Source organism: Rhinolophus hipposideros (genome assembly GCF_964194185.1).
Source record: "Rhinolophus hipposideros genome assembly, chromosome: 9".
NCBI classification, from domain to species: Eukaryota; Metazoa; Chordata; class Mammalia; order Chiroptera; family Rhinolophidae; genus Rhinolophus; species Rhinolophus hipposideros.
The window spans coordinates 24,949,436-24,965,079 of record NC_138055.1 but is presented as its reverse complement, the minus strand read 5'-3'; the positions used below and the strand labels follow the sequence as shown (position 1 = coordinate 24,965,079).

The 15,644-nt window shown below is 41.0% G+C and overlaps 1 protein-coding gene across 17 annotated transcripts in view; it reads right to left on the bottom strand.

Moving 5' to 3' along the window:
- Positions 1-7,672, bottom strand: part of RIMKLB (ribosomal modification protein rimK like family member B) — a 45,518-nt gene extending 37,846 nt beyond the window's left edge. For 10 of the 17 annotated variants that reach the window (XR_013994079.1, XR_013994080.1, XR_013994081.1 and 7 more), the window contains exons 1-2: positions 7,295-7,583; positions 4,997-5,810 (exon numbers count right to left, since the gene is read on the bottom strand). The gene's annotated coding sequence lies outside the window, so the exon portion shown is untranslated. Of the gene's footprint in view, positions 1-4,996; positions 5,811-7,294 lie in introns of all 17 variants that reach the window. The other 7 variants (XR_013994076.1, XR_013994077.1, XR_013994078.1 and 4 more) reach the window with 5 other exon arrangements.
- Between the last annotated feature and the right edge of the window lie 7,972 nt (positions 7,673-15,644).

Genomic DNA, 15,644 nt, shown 5'->3' with positions numbered 1-15,644 from the left:
AAGCAGGAGGCTAGATATTAATCAAAACTGACTATACCAGTGACAGAAAAGGAATGTATGACAGTCCCTAGGGTACCCTCCTTATACTCAAAAGAGTATATACCTCAAAAACGGAGCAAACACCTAATTTCCCAAAATTTACATGACATGTTTACTCTCTCCTTCTTATAGATCTTTCATCTATAACACCCTTTTTGAAAAGCTATATACATGATTATGGGAGGAAAATGAAAGGATAACCATTTTCCTAACCAAATTCAATATGGTCCTTTTATCAAAAGACTGAAGAAAAATAATAGTAAACCTTGAGCGTTTACACAGAAACAAAAAAAGCCATAAAGGTAAGGAAAGGGAACACTTTGGAATATACAGACAAGTGCCTATAATAAATTCCCCTTCTTCATACAAAGAAATATGTGCAGGACAAAGGCAAAACAATGCATACAGGTAAGGTTAAACACATTCTCCACTTACAGTTCAAAAAATACTTTCCACATATATTTTCTCATTTAATCTCATATAATTAATTATGTGAGGAATACAAGCATACATTATCCAATTTTAAAGAAATGGCCTGCCCAAGATATCACAATAGAGGCAGGACTAGGAGTCAGGTTTTCTGATCTCTTTGGACTCTTTTCTACTATACCTAGATATTAAAGATATTAAAGGAAATTTGGATAAAGCAAATAAATTCATTTTCAGTGAGTATATGTCCAAATACTGTGCGAGGCAGTTTTTTGTATCTTCTCATTTAATCCTCATAACCATCCCTTTGACACATTATTGTCTTCGTTTAGCAAGTAAAGCAGAGAGGTTAATTTGTCTAAATTCACACAATTAGAAAGTGGTAGAGCCCAAAGTGACTTCAAATTCCACACATTCTATGGCAGATTCCCACTTGCCTCATAACATCCGTTTTCTACTTACTCCTTAGTAATAAGATATCTGACATTAAGCAGAATACAATGCCATGTAACTAAAAGACTGTATTCTCCCTAGGCTTTCTTGCAACTAGATGTGGTCATATAACTAAATTTTGGCGGATGAGAACTTAGTGAAAGTACTGCACTGAACTTCCAGGAAGCATACTTAGGACGTGTACTCTCCCTCGGCACTTCCTCCATCCTGCTACCTGGAATGAGGATGTTATGACTACAGCTCTAACAGCCGTCTGGACTATGAGGACAGGAGTCAACCCTAGGAAAAGCACAGCTGTACATCAGAACTTGAATCCCTAACAATCGTGTGGTGCCATGGCCTGGCACTGCCTACTACGTCTTTTGATTGGGAAAGAAATAAAATGCTATCCTGTTTACATCTAAGACATTTGGGGATTCTTTATTACAGACCACTAAACTTTACCTTAACAAATATACTCTATCATACTTAGCTCAAAAGCTAAAGGAAATTATTCCCTTGATATCGAGGTTTGCACATGTCAACAAGTAATGGTACTGTTTATAAGTGGGACTTTCTTCTTTCACTAATAAGATAATAATTTTACATTTAACGATTTAATAACTTTTACATTCCTTTTCACAATATCCCTGGAGAAGTATTTCCATATCCCTCCCCCCAAAAAAGCAAAAATTAGTCATAACTGCAGATAAACTAAGACTCTAATAAAGGAACTACTAAATACACAAAACTAAGCATTCAATTAAGTAATACATTCAATTAATATTTGAATTTCTACAATGCACTATACCTAAAAAATACCATGGTAAACAAATAGACATAGTCCCAGACCTCATAGAGCTAAAAATGATCTGATGTTAAAATGTCATGAGTAAGACATGATACTGAACATCTCCAATCACTAGGTAAATGCAAATCAAAACCATAAAACTACTTCACACATAGTAGTAGTAAGATGTCTGCTATCAAAAAAACAGTGTTGATAAGGATGTAGAGAAACTGGAAGTCTTGCAAACTGTTGGTGGAAATGTAATAAAATGGTGCAGCTGCTATAGGAGACATTATGGCGGTTCCTCAAAAAATTAAAAAATAGAGGGGCCAGCCCAGAGGCTCAGGTGGTTAGAGCTCCATGCTCCTAACTTCGAAGGCTGCCGGTTCAATTCCCACATGGGCCAGTGGGCTCTCAACCACAGGGTTGCCGGTTCAATTCCTGAAGTCCCACAAGGGATGGTGGGCTCTGCCCCCTGCAACTAAGAACACCTTGAGCTGAGCTGCCGCTGAGCTCCCGGATGGCTCAGTTGGTTGGAGCGGGTCCTCTCAACCACAAGGTTGCCGGTTCGACTCCCGCAAGGGATGGTGGGCTGTACCCCCTTCAACTAGCAACGGCAACTGGACCTGAAACTGAGCTGCGCCCTCCACAACTAAGACTGAAAGGACAACAACTTGAAGCTGAACGGCACCCTCTAAAACTAAGATTGAAAGGACAACAACTTGACTTGGAAAAAAGTCCTGGAAGTACACACTATTCCCCAATAAAGTCCTGTTCCCCTTCCCCAATAAAATCTTTTTAAAAAAATTAAAAATAGAATTACCATATGATCCAGCAATTCAATTCCACTTTTAGGTATATACCCAAAAGAACTGAAGGCAGAGTCTCAAAGAGGTATTTGTACACACAAGTTCATAGCAGCATTATTCACAATAGCTAAAAGGTGGAACAACCAAAACGTCGACAGATGAATAAGCAAAATGTAGTATATCATACTATTCCTTAAAAAGGAATTAAATTGCGATGCATGCTACATGATGAACCGTGAGGACATTATGCTCTGGTATCTGAAGTAGTCGAATTCATAGAGACAGAAAGGAGAATGGTGGCTGCCAGGGACTGGCAGGTTAGGGGAATGGGGAGTTGTTTTTTATGTATAGATTTTGAGTTTTGGAAGGTGAAAAGAGTTCCAGAGATGGATATGGTGATGATTGTACAACAATATGAATGTACTTAATACCCTAATCTATGTACTTAAAAATGGTTAAGATGGTAAATTTTATGTTGTATGTATTTTACCATAATGAAAGGAAAATTGGAAAAGGAAAAACAGGTCATAAGCAAATCAACATACAAATTTTTACACATTTTCAACTAAAAGGTGAGAAAAGGTGTTACTTAAATTACCTGTAGCTTAGTTACTAAAATTCCCAAAATAGTCTGTGGTACATAAAACCTATCAAACTCTAGAATGCAAATAAAATTTCTAATGATTTCACTTAACAGAGGAATGTTATATCAAAGTATCTTTAGAACATGACACAAGATTTGAAAAACGATCCCGAGACACAAAGCTCTGTATAGCTCAAAGTTCATCTAACATGTTAAATGTTGAGCCAAATTTTCTTTGAACATTTGGATATTACTTTGAAAAAAAGAGTTGGAAAGCTATTAATGTACTCCAGCCGAACGCTTTATAGATATGGCTAACAACTGGTAACTCCAAAGCATCAGGGAATTCAAAGGTTGCTATTTGGGTAAACTTGCATGAATTTTCAGTATGTAGTTTTCAAGATGTATCAAAGTCTAAAATTCTGTCAAACACGAGACAGCAGAGCAGTAACAGAATTCACCTCATCTCATGTAGCAAATCCATGTTCTATTGTGGAGACCTTATTCCTAAGAAGAACATGAAGCCAAGAGCTAGTGTAAGAAGGGAGAGAAAGAGGAAGGGAAAAGGAGGGGGGGAGGGAAGGAGGGAGGAAGGAATGGGAGAGGGGACAGAAAGAGAGGCAGAGGGGACAGGGGAGAGGGAGAGGGAGACAAGAATATACTATAAGGAGCTGATTATATTAAGTAAGTAAAAAACATTTAAGTAAAGGGTAGGTTTGGATTTCTTTTTGGTCACAAATTGATAATGTGATGCCATTTTTGAAAGAAAGGTAGTAAAAATGAATTGGGTGTATCAATGGTTACACAAATTTGTCTTGCTAATTCATCAATTCACAAATTGGTACACATTTTATATAAGAATCTAGTAGACTCCTCCAGATATTGCTGGGCGGACTGACTGACAGATGAAAAGTACAGGGATCAATGAAATTGGACTGTAAATGCCATGAAGATAGAATCCCTGTTTTATTCTCTGCTGTTATCCCCAGTGGGCAACATAGAACCTCATATGAGACACACAAAAGTCAAGGGTTAGGAGTTAATTTAAGCAGTTTGCTATATTGAATCATAAGGGATCATCAAAAAAACCATGGCTATTTTCAACATTAAATACCAAGCAAATGTGTATCCCATTCGATCAAAACATAGCTATCAAAAATTGGTATTTCTCATAAACAAACAACCCAACCAAGTCGAATGCTATTTTCTGTCATTATTACACAACTGATCCTGAAATAATTAGCTTTGTTAACAATTAAAGTTGGTGAGGAGAAAGAAAACAATTTTAGTAAGATGAGGAAAAAAGATGTAAGCAGATGGGTTCTATGCAGATCAGGCTCTAAGGGAGTAGAGCTGGCGAGCACTGTGGCTTTTGTCCTCCAAGCCAATTTTAAAAGGAAAAAAAACACTGGAAAAGAAAACATTGAAAATAACACCATGGCATTCATTACTATGAAACCAGAAAGTCCTTCTTTTTTGTGAACCTAACACATACACAGATACATATGGCACATGACTCTGAAATACATTACGTACAGATATTTTTGTAGGTACTATATTATTTCTTAACAACCCTTAATATGACAAGCAGGAAAATTCCAAGTAATGAAAGACAATTTCCCCAACATCTGTACCTAATCTCCTCTATTCAACCTCTCTTGAAACAACTGCACATGCCAGTACAGCTAACATTTAAAAACACTTTTTTAAATCATTCCTATCACAATCTACTAACTCAGATTTTAAAATAACTATTACAATTTCTAAAGGCTCTTTTCTCATATGCTTATAACTTAATCCCACTTGCAGAGAATACTTTTTAAACTAACCTGCCATAAATTCTCTCTACAAATCCACCATCACTAAAGTACCCCCCAAAACAGTTGTCAGGAAGCAACATACAATAAAACTCACCCTCCTTACTTTATGTTTGGTTTTCTCTCTCTTCACATGTTGTTCGTGGGTCTAGAAGTTCTTCCTTCACCCATTTTCACTCAGTTTAGGTCTCTATGCCTGCTCCCCAAGGGATGATAAAAGCTACTTCCCAAAGTGAAGGACAACTCGCTCCGCTCTGTCCCTTTCCCCCAAGCCCTTCCAGGGTTCATGTTGTTCAGTCTTTCAGCTCAAAGGGTGAAAAGAAGTTTACAAAAATCAGCGTAGTGACTTACCCCAGTAGCAAATCCCAGGTGGATACAAATTGGGCAAAGGAAGAATTGGAAGATACTTTAAAGGATTTGGTTCATCCTGTGTCCCCAACAAACTAATGCCTGAAACTTGGTTGGTGTTCATTGGTCAGAGGAAAACATAATGTTCACTTTAGTCTCTTTCTTCACAATATGGCTGAGAAGGGCTAGAGGATTTATAAGATGTTGCTGGCAATTTCCCTCTGAATAGGAAAAGGGAACTGAATGAGAAGGGGGAAAAAGGGAGTTTCCTGATGTCACTCTCCCCTCCACCTCTAGATGATATCAAGAGGGGCTCCAAGGAAACTTGAGAAAAAAATTGAAAAGCTATCCCCACAGAAACTAAGTGGATTTTAACTGGTAGCCAAAAGTCTAAAGGGTAGATATGCAGCTCCTTACCACCTGCAGGGGGCTAGTCGGAAAGAAAAAGGTGGCTCTAGACTGAGTAGAAGATTGTATGTGACTGAAATTTGCTGTTCCCCTTCTTGGCTTTCTGTTCTCAGAATGACAGACTGCCCCCCTCCCTGACAAGCAGACTCCAGCACCTGGTAGGGGTAAGAGAAGACAAGAAAGAAAGAGAGAGAGAGAGAGAGAGAGAGACAGAGAGAGAGAGAGAGAGAGAGAGAGAGAGAGAAAGAAAGAAAAAAACATCAACAGCCATGTTGCCAAACTAACAACTAAATCTGTGACATGAAAGAAAGAAATTAATAGCACTAACCAGGATGAAAGGAATAAACAAAAGATTACCTCAAAACAAAATAGGCCTCCTCCCCTTTGACACACTAACCAGGTAACACACAGTTAACCATTAGACAAAAAATTTCACTATGACTGTTAATTTAGACTTTTTCATTCTAAAAGATAGAAAATAAGTGTTAAATCTCCATGATTGGAATTCCAGAGTGTTGTATTCCAAATGAATATCTTAAACTATTTTGACAATGAATCGTTTAAAAAAATGAAAAAAATGACCTTTAAACTACCCAACGTTGGAAAGCATTAAAATGAGATTCAGATAACATTTAAATTTTAACAGCTAGTTATTAAAATCATCCATAAATATAATAAACATGTCAAGCCCACAAAAAAGAAATATCTTCCGTACTAAGCTGCCCATATACTTCCCATACAGATTTAGCATTTAACCCAACTCCACAAAGATGTGGGAACAATTTCGTAATTAATGGGACAACCGCACACTGAAAATTTACATCTAAGTTACATTCAACACAGTATAATAACTCCACTCACAGCACAGAATTAACGCCCCATCTCTATTCATAAACACAAACGGGATAAAATACTGGGATTACAAATCTGCTATCAAACATAAGGACAAATAAGTGAATTCTGAAATTAGCCCCTATTTAGGCTTTTTTAAAGGGGAGAAAAGGGAGGTAAAAGTTGCATCAGGGTCAAATGCTTTAAAAAAAAAAAACACACAGGCAATTATTTTGTCACCCCATTCTTATTCAGAGGGCTGTCAAAGGAAAGCGGAATGACTGTCACACTCTAAAATTTACACGTAAGGAGGAAAACATGGAATTTAAAACATCATGACTAGGAAGAACACCACATCCTCCTCCCTCGGTCATACCACAGGAATCTGTCTGACGGAAGCAGGGGCAGCAGAGATGACCACACTCTTGGGGACAGGTTAGCACAGCACATTCCCAGGGTTACCACACCCCCCTCACCGCTCAAAACAGGGAGACCACACTTCACGCCTGAGACCGCTGCCTCTCCGACACGGTCCTCCCAGTCACACGCACAAGGCATCCTCGACCCCCTCCCAGCACACCCGACAGGTCCGCCCAGGTTCTGCCTCGCTTCCCTGAAGCGCCCCCCGGCCTTCCCAAAGCTCGGGCCCCGGGTGGGCGCGCACAGCCCGCTTCACTCTGGGGACCGAGCCCCCGCTCGCCTCCGAGTCCTTTCGGCCGAACCCGTCCGCAGCGGAGAGGGAGACGGGGGCGGGCGCGCCTCCACCTCACTCCCGACACCGGGGGAGGGAAGCGATCGGACCGCTCACCTGGCTTGGACGGCTGCTCCCTTGCACTCGGCCGGCTGAGCCCGGCTGGGGCCTCGGAGGGAAGCGCGGGCTGGAGGTCCGAGAAGGGGGATGGGGTCGGGATGCCGGGAGCCGCCTCCCTCCTCCTCCGCCACCGCGGCTCCCGCAGCCAGGCCGGGCGCCCTCGCACACTCGCCCACTTTCTCACAGCCTCACGGTCGCTCTGGCTTGCCCTCAACCCCCACTCCCACACACACTCGTTCCCACACACCCACACCCGGCCGCTCCTCGCTCCTTCACTCTCCTGCCGTCCGCCCGCGCGCGCGCGCAAGCGCGCGCGCGAGACCTCGCTCACACACAGCGCGCGCGACGCCGGCGGGGGCCGCCCCGCGAGGCCCTAGACCGAAGCGCCGCGTGCAGAGCCCCGGCGCGCGCCCCGGCCCCGCCCTCCAGGCGCGGCGGCGCGGCGTACGCAGGGGGCGGTGGCCGGCGGGGCGAGGGGCCCGGCTTGCCAGCCCAACCCCGCCGAGCGGGTCCAATACCGGGGGTGGGCCACCTGGGGTGTGGGACCCGCCGTCCAGGCACCCGGTCCCCACCGGCGGCCATCGCCGGCCTCTGGGGTGGCGAAGAGGCGATGGAGCGCGCGCACTGGGAGGGAAACGGGAGCGCGAGAGCGCTTCGAGGACGCGCTTTCCCCCACCCGCCCCAAACCGTCCTCACGGAGAAAGGGAAACGGGTGGGGGGGGCGAGGTTTGTTCCCTGCTCGGAACCGCGAGATGAATCCCTTCCGTTGTACACCCTCCCTGCCCTCACCTTCCCTCTCGGGCAGCACGCACACGTGGAACCCTGACGTGAGCCCACCAAGCCCCTAGGACGCAGTGGACGCCTCTGCCTCGCGCCCAGCCCTGCCCAGCCCACCTCCCGCTCAGCCTTTTTGATGGCCTCCGAGGCAAAGATTTGGGGACAAAGATAATTAATACCTATTAAGGCCCTTATTCGTGTATGGAATATACACAATGCCTCTGTATAGTGTGAGGCAAATTTTTAAAATACGTCATATATTCTAGAAGCTTTCAAGACAGGTTTTAAAGATACAAGGTAGTGTGGTACAGACCAGCTGCCAGAAACCAGTGTAAACCTTGGGCTAATTAGTACACTTAACTTCATCAGAGACGTGCAAAGATAAGAGTATACTTCAAGGTTGCTGTGAGAATGAAACGAGATGATACATTTAAGAGCATTTCGTAAATTCTCAAACTATATTTTAAAAAGCTATAAGAAGCGAAGTATATGAATATCTTCCACTAGGTTACTACTCTGTTAAATCTTTCTAGATCATATAGAATAAAACCAAAGGCAACAGATGACTGCTACTTACTTCACATGGAAGATTCATTTCCAAATAACCTGAGTCATTTATCACAGCCTGAAATCCCAGATATGAGAAAAATAATGCCCTAACCAGTTTGCCTACTTGCAGGTCACATCTCCCTTCTCAGTGGCCTCAGCCAACACATTCTTTGCAGCGCTCCTTTCCCAATCTTTTGAGTCTGGTTTTTCTGCCGATTTCCCTCAGAGCACCTAGGGTGATAACTTCTGGAATGGATCAGATTTGTGATTCCACTTACCTATGTGATCTTCTGAAGAAACTTCTCTGTGTTTTAACTTACTCAACTATAAAAATGAACTATAAAATATTTTATTAAAACTAAAAATAGTTACCTACTTTCAAGGAATATATTATAGACCGATCCTATGGTAAATAATATCTTTGAGACGAAATTGAAGTGCATCCTATGCCTGAACCAAAACACTTCCAGATTTTTGCTCATATTCCTAAACACGTTAGAATCAATGGAGACCTTTAAAAAAAGTGATTAAATCGGAATATCTGGGATTGGAATCCAGGCACCAATGTTTTTTAAAAGCCCTCCAGGAAATTCTAATATACAGCCAAGCTGAAGACCAAGGTTTAGACAACAGAGATGTTAGAATAATTAACTATATATGACAGTATTGAAATGTACGTGTTACCTAGACATTTCAATTAACCAATCAGATTAGCTGGTTAGAATATCAGCTAGATGTGCAGCAAGAAACTTTTTTCCCCCTTCTTCCGCCTACCCCCGCCCCCCACTCCGGTTCAAGCCGTTGTTTGTCAGCCTAGTTGTGTAGGACACAGCTCCCTGGCCCAGGCTGGTGTTATGAGCCTTGCGCCCCCCAAGCTGAGACAGTCGGCCACCAGTGGCCAGTCATCAGCTGGCTGCTCACGGCAGCTCATGGCAGCTCTCGCCGGCTGCCGGCCACTCGCTGGCTGCCGGCCACTCGCTGGCTGCCGGCCACTCATGCTGGCCACTGGCCTCTCCTGGCAGCACACGGCAGCCCGAGGCAGCACACGCCAAGCTTCGCTGCTCAAGGCAGCCCAGCTCCAGGGAGAGCCATTGTTCACAATCTTAGCTGTAGAGGGCACAGCTCACTGGCCCACGTGAAAATTGACACCAGCGACCTCTGCATTAGGAGAACGGGGCTCCAACCGCCTGAGTCACTGGGCTGGCCCAAGAAACATTTTTAAAACTTATTGGTAGACAATATGAAGATACTAGGGGGAAGGCACATAAAAATGAGGGTTTGATGAAAACAAAATTTTCTCTAACAAAGTTGCCCAGCTCCAATCAATCCCATGCCTCTCTGATTCTACTTCTGTTGCATTGGTGTATCTCTACATCAGCCAGAAAAGCATAACTCACCTATTATCTAGATTGCATATCAAGAAAAAAATGTTTCAGTACCCTATAGACACCATCTGGTGCAAATCTTTTCCTCCTGGGTTTCAAGACAAGGAAACAAGCTGGCATTTGATCAGAACCTAAAGGCCTCAAAGTAGTAAAAAGGAGAATTATAAACAAGAATGAATACAGGATTGTTATCAGTACCTAAAGTCGTGTTCTTTATGGGATATCTAATGTGGTTACCGAAAAATTCATGCGACTGGACAAAAGGTAGCGGGTGTCTTGTATCAGAACCTACCCTAGCAAATGAGAGAGTAGGAACAGCTGCAGTAGCTCTAGCTCACCCCACTGTTTCCTCTCTGCTAGCCGGCTAAAACCAGCCCGACAACAGTCTTCACAGTTAGAATAGCTAAACACTGATCTAGCCTGTCTCCACCCACATCCCCCTCCTTTTCCTCCACTCCATTTCTGCACATTAAACTGAGTGCCTCTCTAACTGTGCTAAGAAAATGCCAATGCCAGACACAAAGAAGGATGGGGTGGGGAAAGGGAGGAAAGACTGTTGGCTGAAGCAGAGAAGGAAAGGATGTAAAGGAAAAAGACTAAGAGGAATGATGTGGGTTTTCTCCTCCTTCTTTGTTTCTGGTTGTTAGTAATATTTCTTTTTCTCTACTACATAGGAATAATCTGGTATGCTTTTTTAAAATGCAGATTTCTTGGCTGTCACCCCTGACCTGAATCAGCCTGTGTATCTCCATTTTTTGAGCCAAACTCAAAGTTTATGGAATCAACCATAAGTCTGCATTTTTAATAAGTATACTAAGTGATTCTTACATCCATGGAAGTTTGAGAAGTGTCTTAAAGAAACAAATAACCATTTATAAAATGCTCTTTATTTAAAGCACTCAACATTTATAAACTCATTTTAGCCTCAAGCATCCTTGTCAGGTTGATGTTGTTAGTCTCCTCTTACAGAAGAGAAAATTGAGGCAATAGGATAAAATCACTGGTGGCTATTTCCTAGCCTCCTGATTCCTGGTCCACTAGAGTGTTCCTAAAAGTATATCAATCTGGGAAGAATGGAAGAAGAGAGAATGGAATAAGTAAATGTAGAAAGGCAGTGTGTTCTCTTCTAAAGATTAGAGGGACCATCAAGTAATAAGAGGAAAAAAAGAAAACAAGAGCCCCCCATTATATACAGGGAAACAAGACTGAATTGGTAGACATTTCAACCACAGAAATGATGATATTCAAACCACACAAGGGCTGCGTAGATCTGTCACACATCTATGTCACCAGCAGCATCTTGAATGATTAACATTTACAGACTGAATGAATGAGAGAATCTGGGAAGCATCCTAATGACCTGCACCACCATGATTGTCCTGGCTTGTTTTGCTGTCTTTTACACACTGAAGAAGTTAAACTAGGGAGCATTGTTCATTAGTGTAAGTTCATTTAGTTATCTTTAGTGCAAAGAAACAGTGCAAGTTATCTGTTCTGTAGAAATTTTTTACATGCCGTATTTCTTCATTTTGTTTTTAAATCATTTTATTCTCTTGGTTTTCAAATCCATAATGGTCATTGAGCTAGAATTTTTTTTTAATCATCCTTGTTTTTCCAATTTAACCTTTCTTCCATCAAATCCACCTGAATCCCCAAACCACTCTTTCCTTGATTTTTCTTCTCTCTCAGTGCCTTTCAGTTTGGGTTTTATTCTAACCGCATAATATAAAGTCAAAGGAGACAGTAAAGAGAAAGAAAAAAAAATGGAAAAGAAAATCTGTGTTGAGTGACACAATGGAATTACTAGGCAAATCTCTAATATATTTGTTCCAATCCTTTTTGCTTGTTCAAGAATTTTTTTTGGACAACTGGGGCAGAAAACTTAGACCAAAATAGAGGATCTGTAATACAGGCTTGCTTAGTAAATAAATCGTGAATGAGGAAATTACCACAGAAATAACTGAAGCACAGATAGTGGTATTTCTGTCCCCAGTCTTACAATAAACCTAATATGTCTTAGAATATAGAATGTCCTCTGAGCATTTACATATATACGAATGCTACCAATAACCCTACTGGGTTTGAGTATCTCCATTTTACAAATGAGCAAACTGAGGCACAGAGACAAAGTAACTTGTCCAAAGCAAGTGATTAAACCATTATTTGAATCCAAGCAAAGTACGTGCTCTTAACCACTTCTTATAATCCCTCCAAAGACTATGAAATTATTTTGTCTGCAGTTCCCCCCACTTCTTAGCACGTAGTTTTATTTAGATATCGATGCCTGCTGTTTTTGCTTATGTCTCCAACACCATACACAAACGTTTGAAAAATAATAGTACATATATATTAGAATTTGTGACAAATGATCTAAGAGTCTATTAACCAAGTACATCTATAAATATTCAACAAAAAATTATTACTAATATGTGTTGTTCTCCAAATATATACATAGATTCTATTTTGTTTGACAAAGTACAGATCCATTTAAGTCATAAATGAATTTGCTAAACGCATAGAAGCTTTTTATCATGCTTTTTCTCAAAATTCAGATACTAACAATACAACTACTATCTTGAGGGAGACTGAAATGTTTGACATTTAAAAAGGGACCCACCATTACGTTGTTCTGTAAACCTGAAACTAATATGGAAAAAAAAAAAAAGGTTAAAAAAGAAAAGATAAATAAATAAATAAATAAATAAGGACCCGCTGACACATTGGGACAAAAAGGGTTTAGCAGAAATTCAGGGTTTAGCAAAGAAAGCAGGGTTTAGCTCCTAATAAAGAGGACAAAAGTAGGTCAGTGTCTCCTGGCAGTCACAGCTGGTAGAGAATGATGTCACTAAGAAATGAGGTGGGGGGCAGGGGAGGTGGAATATAAGGTGGGGAAGTAGAGAGACACTGAGGGGGAGAACTGTGGGGCAGGAGAGGAGGAATTTACAGAGGCGGGCTTAAGGCAGCCTCTTATAGGCTGATTGCAGAAACAGCTGAAGAACAACTTCCTCCTCCCCTCTCCCTGCCTGCTTTCTCCCAGGCCTCATTCCCTACTTCTGTATCACCATCAGACCTCTGCCAGATACAAAGACAACTGAGAAAGGAATGAGAAGAAAAACAAGCCTGAAAAAAATTGTTTTGATAACAGAGAATTTTAATCAAATCGGGGAAACATGGAAGGAATAACAATGGATGGAGGGAGGTAAAAAAAGTAGAAAGAAAAGGAGGAAAAGATGGTTAAATGAAACAAAAGACATTCACGAATGAAGCAAAAGTAGTATTGGAAATATAATTCTAATAATTTCTAATTACATTGAAAAACTGAAGAGATCAACAAGCTGAGAAAGACATCATAATGGATGCATTTTGAAATCATCAAAAATATGTACTTGTGGCAACAAAGCAAAAGTGGGATGCTCCCAACTAAGACTTCTCTCCTCAGCCCACATCCAAGTTCAAAGTTATGCTGCCTCTGTGTTTATCTGTCTAGATCTAGAAGAACATCTCATGATGAAGTTAAATCTTCATTCTAGGTATACGTGGTCCCTATAAAATTTTGTTAATAATCATAGTAATAACAAAAACTATCCTTATGATATGGAGATAGAATATATTTCAACACCCTTGCTTTTGAAACGTCATGCACGTCTCATATTTTAATCACCAAAAAAATAATTCTCAAATCCTTTTTAATCTCTGATCAAAACTGACTGTCTTTCCATTATGTCCACTAGCTTTCCTGACCAACCATAACAACAACAATAACAAAAAACAACCTTTTTTTCTCATCTAAGAACTGTCAATGCTCCTTTCTGGATAATTGTTAAGTTTTTAAATATCCCTTGGTGTCACTAAAATATACCTGTAATATAAATGTCATGATAAATCATGTCTAGAAAGAAATAAGGGGGAAAAACTAGGAACTATCTTACCACGGTATCAGAAGAACTAGGGTACATAGTGTCTCTCTCTAGAAGAATGTTGCTTTTCTTTCCTTCCTCTCAAATTTCTCCCTTTTCTAAGGAAGGAATTTCTATTGCTTCTCTTGTTTTCTTGTTCCCCCTTTCTCCAAATCTCCTTTTTCTTTTCACTTGTTGTAATGGCCTCTCTCTTTATTTCCATCTGATGGTGCCCCCATATTTCCTTCTGACTTTGTTGTGTCTTGGCTTAGTCAGCCAGACTTCCACTAAACTTTCAGAGCTGGAATCGGAACAGTGCATTTGGCAAAAAGTCAGTCACACATACCACACAACCACAAACAAGCACTCTGACTGCAAAATCCTTTCAACAATACATTCCCGTTTCTTGCAGTCAGCAGCTCACACAGACCCATAATCTGAAATAAGCAACACATACATTCACATACATTCTGCATGCACATGGCTTCTGCAGTCAGCTCACAAAGACACAATATCTGCAGAGAGGTCTTGCAGGCTGCATACAGACTGCATTCTCCACCCCTTTCATAAGCTCTTCCTGACTGGCTCTCCCAGCCCCTCCTCCCCTCATGCTGCCTGGCAATGACTCCCCTCCTTTTCCTGCAGTTCTTGAAGTCGTAACTGCAGTGCCATCCATCACCCTCCCAACAGATCCTCAGGCAAAGCAATTGTTTTTCGAAAGCTCCCTTTTCCCCTGACTGGGAACTTGCTGTAGCCAAAGGATTGTCAGAATAATCCTTCTGGAACAAAATAATGTAGGCTGGTGCCTAGTGCCCTAACTCGATTCTACAGATTTTAATTTTGACATGAAAGGCTCTGGGAGAAGGCACGGAGGAAGGAAAAATAAGAGGAAAGAAAGGGGGAGGGAGAGGGGGAAGGAGGAACGGAGGGGAGGAGAAAGCAAGAGAAGAGAGACTTTAGGAGGAAAGAGTGGAGAGCAGACAAGAAGAGAGGAAATGGACCAGGTGTGAAAGTAAAAGAAGAAACAAAGAAACAAAATAAAATTATGAAAGATTAGTTATAACAGTTTCTTGAGCTTTTTGTTACTCAATAACTTACTGAGGTGACCCTAGAAGTAGAACAGAACATTTCTAGAGAAAGTTAATAGGAGAATCAGTGATAAAAATAGCAATCTTCTGATAAGATTGTACATTTTGAAATTTCCTAAAAAGACAAAATATCTCAACTATCTGCCACAAAGAAGATTTAAACTAATTAGTATTTAGCGGTGGTTGGAGAAAAAGTACATTTAAATTTCAGTTAGAACAATAGATGATTTGTCCCAAATATTGCAGTATTTGGGATATACTAAAATTTTATCTGTTGTTTATCTAAAATTCAAATTTATTTTGACCATCCTGTATTTTATCTGGCAATCATGTCCTCAGGGGATTCTGATACATGATCATGTTTGAGAAATACTGGTATAAAGAAAACCTGCATTTAGTTTCAGATCACCTATTACAAAGTGGAGATTCTCACCCCCACCACAGACAGACCAATTGAAATCCCCGAATAAGAATCTTTATTTGATATACAATAGATGGTTTTGATGTGCTAAAGTTTGATGACGATGACCACTGACTTCCCCACAATTCTTCCATGGAATCCTCCCTAAATTGGCATTAAAAATTGTTAAATTAATTGAACAGGGGGCCATTAGACTGATGTGGCTCTAATGCCATGGCAGTTATGTAAGCA